The sequence below is a fragment of the Erinaceus europaeus genome, assembly GCF_950295315.1.
Source record: "Erinaceus europaeus chromosome 6 unlocalized genomic scaffold, mEriEur2.1 SUPER_6_unloc_10, whole genome shotgun sequence".
Classification (NCBI taxonomy): Eukaryota; Metazoa; Chordata; class Mammalia; order Eulipotyphla; family Erinaceidae; genus Erinaceus; species Erinaceus europaeus.
Genome location: NW_026647115.1, coordinates 448,098 through 459,132, shown reverse-complemented (window position 1 = coordinate 459,132; position 11,035 = coordinate 448,098).

Genomic DNA, 11,035 nt, shown 5'->3' with positions numbered 1-11,035 from the left:
CACCCATGCTCTGAGACTACTATAGGTGAGCTCTGAGCACACACAGACATAGAGAGACAGACAGACAGACAAACACACACATTACTTTCAGGTCTGGTAGTACAGCATATGGTGAAGGCTGGGGCTGTCTGGGGTCTGTGGGCATGAGAGATGCTGCCTTAAAATCTCTACAAGCCAGCTTTGAACAAGTCATCAATGAACACAGTGTAGGAGGTTTTTGAAATCTCATCTCTTTCCAGCAGAAGTGGCTGGTGGGAGGGCCTTCCAGAGTGTGCCCAATGAGCGTGCTGTAGGGCCCTGTGGGCGGTGCTCAAGGTTGCTGGCCAATCGCTGGCTAGGGGCCTTGACACTCCTGGGCGTGTGCTAGCACACTGGCCAATTATTTTGCTGGCCGGTGTTCTGGGTGTGGCCTAGGCCTCTGGCATATCAGAGCATGGCTGGTGCCCTGTCTGAGGGCCTTCTGAAGTAAGGCCGACAATGGGAGCTAGGAGCTGGCCTTAAAAGGTTGGGTATGCTTCCAGGAAGTGCAAAGCAGAGTTCACCCATGGCCCTGCCTTGCAGAAGCTGTCCAGTGTACATGTGTATATCTACGTTTGTGCCTGTGCCTCTGTGGATGTGTGCGTGTGTGTAACTGTGAAAGTGTGTGTTTTTGTGTGTATGTGAGGGAGGTAGATAGAGAGAGAACAACAGAATCACTGTGACACAGGTGATTTTGTGCAAAACACTTGGCACATTCTGATTTACAGCTCAATATTGACAACATTGTAGCTCTCCTTGGCCAATGGTCACTTTTCTTATTTTCAGATGTAAAGACACTGAAGAGGGAGAGGTTTTTGTCCTGAGGCTTGCACTGGGAACTAGCAGCTGCCCTGTGTGTGTTGCCAGACTAGGAAACTTGTGGTGCCTGTCCATTTGGAGAGTCTCCTGAATGAATTCCTTCTCAATCCTTTTTCGCTAGGTCCCGTTGGAGCTGCATATAACTAATGATTTGGAGATTTTACTCCTTTGGACAATTCTTTTCCTGATGCACAGTTTCTCTCCAGGTTTTAGCAATCAATTGTCTGAATGTCATATCGAATCCATTGTAGAAAATGACTACATCAGTGTCTTTCTGTCACTCTCTCTCTATATATATATATATAATATATATACATATATATATATATATATATATATATATATATATATATATGTTACATGTAGAGATCTGAAACTATTTTAGCTAGAGACCTGCACAGCTCTGGATTAGGGTAGTAATGCGGATAAACTTGGCGCTTCTGAGCCACAGTCATGAGAGACGTCTCACAGAGCAATATCATTTATCACTCTACTAATCTCTCTCAGCACAAACTACCGCTGCCAAATCATCTACTTCCCTCTTGCTCATTTTTTCCACCGAGTCCTATCCCAAAACTGTAAATCAAAGAAGAAATAGACATAGTGCAGTTCCCTGCACAGAGTACAGTCTGAGGCTGGAATAGGGTGATGCAATACGCAAGCCTGCATGTTGGCTGGAGCATCACTAAGACTACTTCCAATTTGGAGATGAAGGGCCAGTTTTGGAGAGTGGGCTGCAGGCCAAGTGTTGCTTCTCAGAGTGGCTAATACCTAGATGTACTTAAGTGTTACCTTTCCTCAAAAACCTAAAATAGCAATGCCACTTGTAAGAAGTATGCATAGGCATGGAGGGTTTGTCCTCAGTGCTCTGGAACTGATCAACACAGGGCCAGAATTTCAGTCCTTTTGTGTCTCTGTCATCCTGTCTCTCTTACTGTCTCTACGTGCCATCTTCACTGGGCACTTATGGAAGTCAGTGCATGCATCGTGAACTCGGACTTCCTGGTGTTGAAATTTTCCTTTCTTTGTCCTTTGGATTATTCAGTCTCCTGCATATGGCGTAGTACATTGGGGAACTGAGGAGACAGAGATCCTGCTGCAGGTAACAGGCATATGTCCATCTCCAGCTGCACCTGTCCAGGCCCTTTGTGCTTGACTCCCATTCTCCAAGGACCTGAGGCTGACACTCAGCCTAATGCAGTCCTCTTCTATTGCCTGCACCGCATCCTTCTCCTTATTCCATGAGAGCCCAGGTCAAGAGAAGTGAAACTCTGTCCACCTGGCACACACATCGTGCTTTTCCTCTATTGGGCCGAATGTAAAGGATCTATGGTACTGATTGCCACACCAGTGTCCATATTTTCCATGCAAAACGGAAGCTTTTAGGGTTCAGAAAGAGGGTGTTTTGGAGGCTGTGAATAGTCTTTTCCTAGTTCCTCCTGGGGTTTCAAATCCTTTTTAAACCTGAAGTTCTTTGTTGTATCTAGGTAATATTGTCATCTCTGGCCAGAAGGCCTGCCCAACTAGGAGCACAGCTATCCCGGGGTCAGGAGGTCTTCCAGCCTGCTAGCTCCTGGAGGGATTCCTGAGTATGTCCTCAGGGCCAAAGTGCTAACATCTGTTTCCAATAGCCTTTATTAGCAGCATCCAGGCCCTCAGGTAAGGGGCAGGGCTGTGATATCCACTGGAAGTTCCGAATTCAGCATATGGAGTCATCCATCTTTCTATTGTCTGTCCATAGCTAGGGCCCGGGGAGTTTGTGCTTCCTGCAAGCAGAGCGACTTTGTATGGGACACTCATGCATGCCTACATCTGGCAATCTCTCTGAGTGTGATGTGTGGACACCAGGACACCATGATCAGGGATGTGAGGCCACAGGAGCAATTGCCTTAGCCGGAACCAAAGTGTAGGTGTAAGGGACCGGGTTCATCCAATATTGTTTGGTCGAACACAGTTCCTATCTATGTTGAAACACAGATCTTTCTGGGTACTTTCTGTGCTTGTAAAGTGCTGTCGTGAGCAGTGGACTGAGAGCTTGGAGGCTGAGTAGGCAGCCAAACATAACTTGACAGGCTCATGCCCCTGAATTCTGAGGGGTACCCCAGCTTCCCTGGATGATAGATAGTGAGGCATGGGATTGAATAGAGAACTCAGAAGATTCAGACTTGAGAGTCCCTTTGCATATGCATTCTTGCTTAGCCAGAATCTGGGCTAACTGGCTTGCGCTGACCAGCTAGGTTCTCTGTACATAAGTTGCAGGGGAGGCTCGCTACCTTGCCATCCATGCTCTGAGACTACTACCATTGAGATTTAGCACACACAGACACACACAGGCAGACAGACAGACAGACAGACAGACAGACAAACAGACACATTACTGTCAGGTCTGGTAGTAGAGCATATGGTGAAGGCTGGGGCTGTCTGGGGTCTGTGGGTATGAGAACTGCTACCTTACAATCTCTACAAGCCAGGTTTGATCCTGCCATCAATGAACCCAGTGTAGGAGGTTTTTGAATTCTGAGACACTGAAGAGGGAGAGGTTTTTGCTCCGTGGCTTGCACTGGGAACTAGCAGCTGCTCTGTGTGTGTTGCCAGACTAGGAAACTTGTGGTGCCTGTCCATGTGGAGAGTCTCCTGGATGAGTTCCTTCTGGAGCCTTTTTCGATCTGTCCCGTTGGAGCTGCAAATAGCTAATGATTTGGAGATTTTACTCCTCTGGACAGTTCTTTACCTGATGCACATTTTCTCTCCAGGTTTTAGAAATCATTTGTCTGAATGGCATATCGAATCCATTGTAGAAAATGACTGCATCAGTCTTTCTCTCATATATATATATATATATATATATATATATATATATATATATATATATATATATATATAACATGTAGAGATCTGAAAACATTTTTTAGCTAGAGAACTGCACAGCTCTGGATTAGGGTAGTAAAGTGGATACACCTGGCCCTTCTGAGCCACAGTCATGTGAGACAACTCACAGAGCCATATCGTTTATCACTCTACATTTCTCTCTCAGCACAAACTACCGCTGCCAAATCATCTACTTCCCTCTTGCTCATTTTGTCCACCGAGTCCTATCCCAAAACTGTAAATCAAAGAAGAAATAGACAGAGTGCAGTTCCCTGCACACAGGACAGTCTGAGGCTGGACCAGGGAGATGCAATACACCAGCCTGCATCTTGGCTGGAGCATCACAAAGACTACTTCCAAATTGGAGAGGTGAGGGCAGATTTGGAGAGTGGGCTGCAGGCCAAGTGTTGCTTCTCAGAATGGGCTAAAACCTAGATGTTCTAAGTGGAAACTTTCCTCACAAACATAAACTAACAATGCCACTTGTTAGAAGTATGCATGGGCATTGAGGGTTTGTCTTCAGTGCTCTGGCACAGATCAACACAGGGCCAGAATTTCTGTCCTTTTTCCCTCACTGTCATTCTGTCTCTCTGACTGTCTCTGCGTGCCTTTTTCCCTGGACCGTTCGTGTAAGTCAGTGCATGCATCGTGAACTTCGTCTTCCTGGTGTTGAAATTATCCTTTCTTTTCCCTTTGGATTACTTAGTCTTGTGCATATGGGGTAGTACATTGGGGTACTGAGGAGACAGCGATCCTTCTGCAGGTAACAGGCATATGTACATCTCCAGCTGCAGATGTCCAGGCCCTCTGTGCTTGACTCCCATTCTCCAGGGCCCTGTGGCTAACACTAAGCCTAAATGCAGCCCTCCTCAATTTCCTGCACAGCATCCTTGTCCTTATTCCATGAGAGCCCAGGTGAAGAGAAGTGAAACTCTACCACACTGGCACACACATTGTGCTTTCCCTCTATTGGGCCAAATGTAAAGGATCTGTGGTACTGATGGCCACACCAGTGTCCTGATTTTCCACGCAAAACGGAAGCTTCCAGGGTTCTGAAAGAGGGTTTTTTGATGTCTGTGAAATGTCTTTTCCACGTGCCTCCTGGGGTTTCAAATCCTTTTGAAACCTGAAGTTCTTTCTTGTATCTAGGGGATATTCTCACCTCTGGCCCAAAAACAATCCCAACTAGGAGCACAGCTATCCCAGGGTCAGGAGGTCTGCCATCCTGCTAGCTCCTGGAGGGATTCCTGAGTATGTCCTCAGGCCCCAAGTGGTAACAGGTGTTTCCAATTGCCTTTACTGGCAGCAGCCAGGCACTAAGGTGAGGGGCAGGGCTGTGATCTCCACTGGAAGCTCCTAATTCATCCAATGGAGGCATCCATCTTCCTTTTGTCTCTCCATAGCAAGGGACCATGGAGTTTATGCTTCCTGCAAGCAGAGCGACTTTGTATGGGACACTCATGCATTCCTACTTCTGGGAATCTCTCTGAGTGTGATGTGTGGACACCAGGACACCATGATCAGGGATTGTGAGGCCACAGGAGCATTTGCCTTAGCAGGAACCAAAGGGTAGGTGTAAGGGGCCGGATTCATCCACTATTGTTTGGTCAAACACAGTTCCCATCTATGTTGAAACACAGCTCTTTCTGGGTTCATTCTGGGCTTGTAATCTGCTGCCCTGAGCAGTGGACTGAGATTCTGGAGGATGAGTAGGCAGCCAAACGTGACTGCCTACTCAGCCTCATTCCCCTGAATTCTGAGGGGTGCCCCAGCTTACCCCGTTGTCAGTGTTTGGATGATAGTGAGGCATGGGATTGAATCAGGAACTCAGGAGAGGGAGACATGAGAATCCCTTTGCATATGCATTGTTGCTTAGCCAGAATCTGGGCTAGCTGGCTTGCCCTGTCCAGCTAGGTTCTCTGTACATAAGTTGCAGGTGAGGCTGGCTACCTTGACACCCATGCTCTGAGACTACTATAGGTGATCTCTAAGCACACACAGACACACAGACAGACAGACAGACACACACTCGCGCACACATTACTGTCAGGTCTGGTAGTACAGCATATCATGAAGGCTGGGGCTGTTTGGGGTCTCTGGGCATGAGAGCTTCTGCCTTTCAATCTCTACAAGCCAGGTTTGATCCTGCCATCAATGAACACATTGTAGGAGGTTTTTGACTTCTGGTAACTTTCCTATTCATCTATTTCTCTTATCGCCTTCTCTGTCTCTAACTCTCACATGCTCTCACACACTCTGTATTCAATCATTGATATTTTACTTATATACTTATTTTACTGACAGGCCCAGATATATAAAGACAGTTACTAGAACACTACTGATTCTGGCTTGTTTTGTTGGTGATATAACCTTGGCTTCTGGAGCCACAGTTTTGTATCTCTCTGACACAAGCCATATTCTGTCTCCTCATATCCACGGCAGTATCTCTCAGACTTTATAATAATCATATACATCCATATATGTATATATAAATATACATATATATACCTGTCATTTTTAGAATTGCCGTCCTATGTAATTGATCTTTATCAGAATTAACACATTTATAACAGCTTCCTTTTTCATTAATAATTGGCCACCTAGTTGGAGCAGGATACAATACACTTATAAATAAGAGAACCTTCCAATAGCATTTCTAATAGCATTTCTATCAGCATCCTTATTGTAATTATCATAGTACAGAACTTGCCTCCTTTCACTTTTGTAAGCTTCAGTATATATGAGTTTGTTTTCATTCTCCCGACATCTTAATTTCCCTGGACTCTGAAGTGTATCTGAATTTTTGAAGCAGCCCTCTGTTTCTCAGCAGATGGTTTCCATTTTCTACTGTAATCAGGTCTTCTTGTGCTTTTTGTTTTTTATTTTTCATTTTTTTCAAATCCTCCTAGATCATCCCCATTTATTTGGATATTTATTTTTTTATTTATTCCTATAGTACATGAGGGGTCATTTCTTCTGCTTGATAGATTTTTCTCTTATAATTGAAGGGAAGTTTACACTCACAATACATTTCTTGTCGTAAATACTACACACATATGGTGAAGGCTAGGGTGGTCTGGTGTCTGTGGACATGAGACTGCTGCCTTACAATCTTGACAACCCAGGTTTGAACCTGTCATGTGTGAACACAGTGTGGGAGGTTTTTGAATTCTGGTCTCTTTCCCACTCTTCTATTTCTATTCTTGCCTTCTCTGTCTCTGACTCTCACAGGCTCTTACTCTCTCTGTCTTCACTCATTAATATTTTACTTATATACTTATTTTACTGACTGGCCCTGATATTATAAGAGAGTCACTTGTTTTATTGGCGATTTCACCTAGGTTTCTGGAGCCTCAGCTTTGTAAGCCTCTCTGACACAAGTCATACTCTGTCTCTGCATAGCCATGCCAGTATCCGTCAGAGTTTATAATAAAGATACACATACATATATGTAAATATATATACATATATATATATCAGTAATTTTTAGAATTGTTGACCTATTTATTTGATCTTAATGCAGAATTACCACATTGATAACAAATTTCTTATTCATAAATAATTGGTCACATAGTTGAAGCAGGATTCACTACAATTATAAATTATAAACCTTCCAGGAGAATTTCCAATAGCCTTTCTATCAGTATCCTCATTGTAGTTATCATAGCACAGAGCTCGCTTCCATTTTCTAGTGTAAGCTTCAATATGTATGTCTTTCTTTTCATTCTTGGGAATTCTTAATTTGCCTGGACCCTGAAGTGTCAGGGAAGTTTTGAAGAAGCCCTCTGTTTCTCAGCAGACGTTTTCTATATTTCTGCTGTAATCAGGTCTTCCTGTGGTTTTTGGTTTTATTTTATTCAAATCCTCCTAGATCATCCCCATTCATTTGCATATTTATTTATTTATTTATTTACTCCCATATCACATGAGGTGTCATTTCTTCTGCCTGATAGATTTTCTCTTAAATTGAAGGGAACTTTTGACACACAATACATTTCCTTTTGCAGATACTACACACTACTACAACTATTACTGCACTGTTTTGGACAGTGACATCCAATGCACAGTGGGTTAGTATTGCATGGCTCTAAAGAATGTTCCCTATTTAACCTACAATGTTTTTAACCTCACAAATATTTATTCTGTTCTTTCTTGGGGGATGAATGGTTTACAGTCAACAGTTACATGTCATAGTGGGCACAGGGGTAATTTTTTCCACTTTCCCTGTATTTCTGTACATCATTTGTAACTTTCTTACTGAGGAGAAGGAAACAGTCGTAAATTGAGAGAGCAGGGCCCAAGCAGGAAGAGAGAAAGAGAGACAGCTGCAGTTCTGATTTGATACTAGCCCATCTTTTCCCTAGCTGGGTAAGTGGAGAGCAGGGGCTCAAAAAGGGGTCCTGGGATTCCAATTAGTTCCCTGGCATCTCCAACAGCTGTGCCTGCAACCCATGCTCCCTTCGTTGTCCATGTAACTTTTGATTTGCTCTAGGCACTTCTCACCTTCATATGCCAAAAACTTAACATTTCTCCCCTCCACCCATGAAACTTTGACCTTTTACTTGAGTGCAAAACAGCAACCCCAATCCACGATATTTCAGGGAAAAGTGTGTGCGTCTCTGTGGGAAGGTGTGTGTGTCTGTGTGTATGTGTACACAAGTGTGTTTCAGTTATGATTACCGCTGTTGTTTCTTTATTCCTGATGCAGGGTCTTAGGAACTGGGTTGTGCTATGACAAAGGAAGTTTCCACTGCACAAGTGGTTTTTCAAATATGAATGGCACATTGGATATTCTGGACAATGTTGTGCATTCTCCCAGGTGGTCCTCAGATGGGTTCTTTCCTTTGCTATTCCCATGCTGTGTGTAATTTTCTGTGTAGACTCAAAGAGGAGTGGCATGGGGGAGCTCAGCTGTATTCTTCTGTGTGTCCACAAGGTGGCAGAAAAGCCCATAGTTGAGTGTAGTGATTCTGTGGAATGAGGAGAACTCTGGGATTTGTGGCCCATGGACAGCAAGGTTGAAATTGACGTAGAGTGCCCTAGACATCTGTTCTTTCCTGTGGGGTGGGGGGATCCCCCATTTGGCTTTGCAAGTGGAAGGGGTTTCTCTCTTTGTCTGGGATGACTCTACTGGGAGCTTGTGAATCCCTGTGCTCAGCTGCATTCTGCTGGCTGTCCACAAGAGGGCAGCACCAGTGCGGGACTAAGGCTCCATGGGGCAAGAGTGGAGACAGTGTTTCTGGGTGTGCCCCAAGAACATAGCCAGCCTAGCTCAGGCAGGCAGTGTCCTAAGGACGGGTCCAGACAGGACCTGTGTGGGTCATGTTGGCAGAAGCAGGGCCTTCAGAGGAAGGCAGACACTCCCCAGGGGCGTGTCTAAGAGACTGTGCCCTCTGAGCCTGAGGGGAGGGCCCAGTGTGTATTCATAGAGAGAGCTGGCCAATTAGAGAAGAAGAACATCACCTTCAGGGGCATGAACGAAGAGCTGTCCAATGAGAACAGAGGAGAAGTTGCGAGGACTGGACTCAGAAGGCAGCCTGCTGAAGGAAGCCCGGCAATGGGAGCTCAGAGCTGGCCTTAAAAGGCTGGGCGTGCTTCCAGGAAGTGCGAAGCAGGGTGCAGCCCAGGGCCCTGCCTTGCAGAAGCTGTCCAGTGCGCATGTATATAACTCCATTTATGCCTGTGCGTCTGGAGATGTTTGCGTGTGTGACTGTGAGAGTGTGTGTTTGTGTTTGTTTGTGTGTGTATGTGTGTGGTAGGGAGAGAGAGAGAACAACAGAAACACTGTGGCACAGGTGATTTTGTGCAAAACACTTGGCACATTGTTATTTACCGCTCAATATTGACACCATTGTAGCTCTCCTTGGCCATTGGACACTTTTTTTGTTTTCAGATTTAAAGACTCTGAAGAGGGAGAGGTTTTTGCCCTGAGGCTATCACAAGTAACTAGCAGCTGCCCTGTGTGTGAGGCCAGACTAGGAAAATTGTGGTGCCTGTCCATGTGCAGAGTCTCCTGGATGAGTTCCTTCTCGAGCCTCTTTCGCTCGGTCCCCTTGGAGCTGCATATAGCTAATAATTTGGAGATTTTACTCTTCGGACAATTCTTTTCCTAATGGAATTTCTCTCCAGGTTTTAGCAATCAATTGTCTGAATGTCATATCTAATCCTTTGTAGAAAATGACTACATGAGTGTCTCTCTCTCTCTCTCCATATATATATATATATATATATATATATATATATATATATATATATATATGTAACATGTAGAGATTTGAAAATATTTTTAGCTAGAGACCTGCACAACTCTGGATTAGGGTAGTAATGCAGATACACCTGGCCCTTCTGAGCCACAGTCCTGAGAGACATCTCACAGAGCCAATCCTATAACTCTTATCTCTCTACAAATCTCTCTCTGCATAAACTACTGATGCCAAATCATCTACTTCCCTCTTGCTCTTTTTGTCCACCGAGTCCTATCCCAAAATTTAAATCAAAGAAGAAATAGACATAGTGCAGTTCCCTGCACACAGGACAGTCTGAGGCTGGACTAGGGCAATGCAATAAGCCAGCCTGCATCTTGGCTGGAGCATCACTAAGACTACTTCGAAATTGGAGAGGCGAGGGCAGTTTTGGAGAGTGGGCTGCAGGCCAAGTGTTGCTTCTCAGAGTGGGCTAAGACCTAGATGTTCTAAGTGTAACCTTTCCTCACAAACATAAAATAACAATGTCACATGTTAGAAGTATGCATGGGCATGGAGGGTTTGTGTTCAGTACTCTTGCCCTGATCCACACAGGGCCAGAATTTCAGTCCTTTTCTGTCTCTGTCATCCTGTCTCTCTGACTGTCTCTACGTGCCTTCTTCACTGGGCCCTTATGGAAGTCAGTGCATGCATCGTGAACATGAATTCCTGGTGTTGGAATTTTCCTTTCTTTGCCCTTAGGATTATTGTCTCCTGCATATAGCATAGTACATTGGGACCTGAGGAGACTGCGATCCTGCTGCAGCTAACAGGCATATGTCCATCTCCAGCTGCAGCTATCCAGGCCCTCTGTGCTTGACTCCCATTCTCCAGGGCCCTGAGGCTGACACTCAGCCTAAATGCAGCCCTCCTCAATTTCCTGCACCGCATCCTTGTCCTTATTCCATGAGAGTCCAGGTCAAGAGTAGTGAAACTCTATCCCCCTGGCACACTCATTGTGCTTTCCCTCTATTGGGCCGAATGTAAAGGATCTGTGGTACTGATGTCCACAACAGTGTCCAGATTTTCCACGCAAAACGGAAGCTTCCAGGGTTCTGAAAGAGGGTGTTTTGATGGCTGTGAAATGT